The sequence below is a fragment of the Pararge aegeria genome, chromosome 9 (genome assembly GCF_905163445.1).
Source record: "Pararge aegeria chromosome 9, ilParAegt1.1, whole genome shotgun sequence".
Taxonomy (NCBI): domain Eukaryota; kingdom Metazoa; phylum Arthropoda; class Insecta; order Lepidoptera; family Nymphalidae; genus Pararge; species Pararge aegeria.
In genome coordinates this window covers 13957981-13963154 of record NC_053188.1, presented here as the reverse complement: position 1 = coordinate 13963154, position 5174 = coordinate 13957981, and positions in this window count along the sequence as shown.

Sequence of the window (5174 nt, the reverse complement as noted above, 5' to 3'; positions counted from 1 at the left end):
GCTCCTACCGAAGATTCCTTCCACGCTGATAACGATAAGGTCGGCCGATCGCTCATCTCACGTTATCTAGACGGTGACCACGATCAATCTCATCGCATGACTTCTAGGCCGTTTCTTCTACGCGCACAGAGTAAAGCGAGTCCGCCGTCTCTGTCCGTTTGTGATCGTTAATCTCAAAAATGCGTCTACTTTACATGCGTCACAAGTAGGAAACTTTGTCTCGCTTTTGTCTACTGTTTAAATTTTTGGTAGGAGGTTTCGGCCGTGGCTAGTTACTATTCTACCGACAATGACGTGCCGCTAAGCGATTTAGCTTTCCAGTACATTGTCGCGTAGAAATCGAAACGTGCGTAGAGGGTACATTGCCGAAGATCTGTTTGGTGTGGAGTACAAGGATTGAAAACTATAAATAATACCATATTAAGCTTAGTTTTCCGAATTAAACACAAGTAATATTAAAAGGAAATCGGTAGAAATAAAAGGTTGTAAAAATTAAACTAAGTTACAATTAAATCCCCCAATTGCAACCATATGCCGCAGAAACAAAATGATCGCGACACAGCATAGAGCATAGAACTGCAGATTTTAAATAAAAACCTTTTCAAAGAGAAATCCTATCAGTGTTCATTTCAAATTGGAGTTAGAGGACGGGTAACCATATCCCTCAAAACTGAATTCCCACTGGTGCTGTAGTTTTTCACAAAGCGACAGATGACCAATCTGCTGGCTCACTTTATATTTATAAAAAAAAGACACAGCGTGAAACACAGCATACGTTTCGTTCACTAAAACAAAACACTTTTTTTTAAATTTTATAGCTGCCAAGACTATTCGACGTTGTTTTTTCTATTTTTTTTTTTTCAAAATTCATGGTCTATATAGAAACTTTACGTAAAAGGTTTATAGCTAAAAATACATTGACAAGTGGAGATTAATTTGTTTGCAAATTTATGTAACGTTTCGCTGTAAACGTGGTTGAACGATATTACAAGTTAGGCCCGAAAACCACAAAGGAATTCGGGCCTAACATGTAATATATCTAATCCTTACATAACTATCAACTATACGTTAGTTTGGAAGTTTAGTAGTCTAAAGTCTTAAATTTAATTGTTGTGTTGTTGATGTATGTAAGTTATTTACTATCACTTCAAAAGATAGTGTGTCTAATTACTTTAGATAAAAAGATATTAATAGCATCTTCTTCAAACGAAGAAGGAACTCCTTTATTTTATCATTTGAACAAAAATGCTGGGAAGAAGAAACATCAGAAACTTTGTCACCTATTTAAAAAAACCGGGAAGATAACCAGATCATTATATAGACCATCGGTTTATGAGTTTTGCTAGTGAATATAACTTACTAGATGACGTTACAGTCGCTAAAAGATTGATCTAAAAGGCATATACTAATTTTCGGCATCGATGGTAGGAGAGCCGTAGCTTAATTGGAAAAAGCGCTCAGGCAGCGATTACCAGAGAGTCGCAGGTTCAAATCCTGTTGGTTCCGAAAATTTTTATATGTATATTAAATTTATAAAATTGATAATTCCTCCAAGTGTAGGTAAAAACACTAAATAAAATTATAAAATTAAAAGAATATAACTTATTTTACCTATCGTCATCATCATCTTTACCGACCTATTACAGACGCACTACAAGAATCTCCTCTCAGAATGAGAACAGCTTAGGCTGTGGTCCACCACGCTGTCCAAGCCATGTGGGTTTGCTGTCAATGTTTACCTTACCGTTAAAGCAACTGACATGTAATTGTCACTGTTCCGAAAGGTATGAAGTGCTTTGCCGAGGATCGAACTCAACCTAAACGGAGGTAGGACCACTATGGACCACAACTTAGTATTTCCCATTCTGTCTACCGAATTTTATTTTTCATCATTTCTTTTTATATATGATACACATGCGTATAAGTTCGCGTGACATAACAGCATAAAAAATTAAAAATCGAATAAATTCAATATAAAAACCAACACAAAAAGAGACAAAAGAGACAGCTAAAGTTAAATAATAAAGCAACCACAGTGGAGAAAAAAAATAATCATTGTTATTGAAGATTCCCTCGTTGCTTTCATCATGAAAAGTTATTAGAGCTTTAAGACCTCCGTAGGGAATGAGCTTTAAATGCCAAGGAACATCTAATGAATACAGCGATAAGGCGATTTGTTTCCTTGCAGTAGACGTTAAATTAAAAAAAAGGAAAATACACAGAAAAACACAGAACAGAACCACTGTGTTTATTCTTATGAAATAGACAATTTGAATCTTTGAAAAATGCTACTATCCTACTATTATAAATGCGAAAGTTTGAATAAATGGATGAACGGTTGTTTGTCTCTGTCACGATAAAACTTTTTTTATTCAATTTGACTAAATATTGGAATGAAGCTAGATTATCTCCTGGATTAATACATAGACTGTTTTTTATCCAGGGAAAAGGTACGGTTCCCGCAGGATCTGTGAAAACCAAAAAACCGCGTACGAAGCCGCCGGCAATACTCCTAAAACCTAAAAGGTAATTTTTGGACATTCGTGTGAAAAGTGATTTTTTAACCAACGTATCGAATTTACTATTAATACAGATAGATTGTATACCTAATTTTCAATCAGAAATACAAAAGGAACAGGAATTCCTTGGTGCATACACACAAGATAAGCATTCTATCGAACCCCTATCTCAGCAAAGTAGCTCTAGATACTAACTACCACATTGACCTTTTATCGAGGTCTTTATTAATAACTGAGTATCGGTTCATGAAAATCTGCTTATAATTATAGGGGTTTGTGATTGTACTTCTATTGAAATCTTTTTTAAAGTTTTTTAATGCTTGGTTAACAGTAGAAACGTGTTAGTACGGTAAGCTGTCTTGCGCTGTGGTTATTTAAAACCCTACTAACGCGCCACATTGTACCGGAACGCTAAATCGCTTAGATTTCGCGTTCCGGTACAATGTCGCGTTGAAACCAATTAGAGTTTTTTAAATTTTTTTTAATTCTACTACAAGTTAGCCCTTGACTGCAATCTTACGTGGTGGTAAGCGATGATGCAATCTTAGATGGTAGCGGGCTTAGAGAGTAAAGTAGCCATACCCCTAAATGGTTCCTACGCGACATCGCACCGAAACACTAAATCGCTTGGCGGCACGTCTTCGTCAGTAGGGTGGTAACCAGACCAGACCAGACCAGACCAGAGAAAACTCTGAAATTATAAATTCCCAAATTGCCACTGGGGAATGGCCGGAATCGAATCCTGTATTGGTTTAATATAAATTCCAAAACCCTAATAAGTTAGCCCGTCACCATCTCTATCAATAGGTGAGATTACAGTCAACAACTTAAAGTGTAATTAAAAAAAAAATTACCGAATTCCAAAAGTTACTAACTGGCACTTTAATATTATTATGGAAAAATACCTAATATAGGACAATTGGAACAGATCAAGTTTTGGATAGAAGCAGGCGTTACTTTGCGGAAACCCATGATATATTATCAAAATTAAGCTTAATTTGCTATACACCGCGAAAAGCAGGAGAATCTGTGTGGTGTAATTTATAATTTCTTCAATCCTTATACTCCACACCAATCAGATCTTCGGCAATATACCCTCTACGCACGTTTCGCTCCGAAACCGGAGCATCTTCAGGAGATGTTGACTTTTCAATGAATAATTGTTAAGTCATATTAACATTGTATATTGCCGAAGATCTGTTTGGTGTGGAGTATAAGGATTGAAGAAATTATAAATTACACCACACAGAGTCTCCTGCTTTTCACGGAGTATAGCAAATTAAGCTTAATTTTGATAATAGATCAAGTTTTGACTTTGACTTTAAACTTTAAACCAACCTACTATGGAGATTGGTGGATCAAAGTTACAGTCGAATCGTACTCCTGTAAACGAAACGTCATACGAGCCATGGCCACGCAAGGCTCCACACGGCGGTCAAGTGCGTCTACTTGCCTTGTTTAGATGTCGGTAGTCGGTGGCCATTACAGGAAAACTATTAGCGACGACAATTCGCACCTTATGAAGCTTAATTGACAATAATGCGCGCATTTTTATTTGCTTTCGTATAATGCAGTGCTTGATATCTAAGTTGACCGAACTGAAGTGGCTATGCAGATACAACTGGCAGGAATTCAATATAAATTAGTAAATATACTACGACAATACACACATCGCCCTTTAACCCTAAAGTAAGCATAGCTTGTGATATGGGTACTAAGATGACTGATGAATATTTTAATGAGTATCATCACATTAACCGCTCACCGCTTGCCTAGAAAATGCCTAATAGCTCTTGATTTGAAGGTACTCAGATTATAGGTATCGGGGAAGACGGAAGATGGAAGGGCAATCCAGACCATTGCGGTGCTTATCAGAAATGAAGAAGCAAAGCGCTTTGTAGATACGTGTTGGTGGTATTTCAACTACGTAACGGTAAAGATTCTTACGGTGCCTCGCAGTTGATAGTTAGTGAGTTAGTGAGTTAGTGAGTTAGTGAGATAAGTTTACGAATGGAGTTGAATGAACCGCCATCATCTCACTACTGTGTACACATTGCTTTTCCAGTACTATCTTACTATGGTAAAAAAGGTGGTATTATTAATTATTTTATTTACGACCAGTATTATGAACGATCAAATTTAATTCTGAACCTTTTATATATGAAAAAAGGATATTAGAGTTTTGAAAACGTTGTAGTGTGTACAAAACTTTATTTGACTCATGCAGCGATACATTAAATCGTGGTGCCCATCAAATTGCATCGATATTGGTATGCAAAACCACTGTCACCTTCGTCCTTTAGGATGTGTTTCGACACACCGTGAATTTAACGCACAATGGCCTCAACTGCGAAATAAAAATAAATCATTCGACAGCAAACGTGTGGCCAATGCCTTACAATTTAGAGATTTCGAGAAATCGATCTTGGAACATGAATCGGTCTAAAATAAACCTTAAACCCAACAGCGGAAAAGCGTGGAGGGTCAAGGTCTTGATCGCTTCCTGAGCCCAGCATTGGGCATTAATCAGCTGAGGGTGATGAATTGTAAGACATTGGCATCCTTTTTTTGGAGTCGACTAAAAATGTTACGATTTAATTGCATGATAGCAAATTGTTTACGTTAAGGTGTAAAGAAATTGGTGATAAACATGCC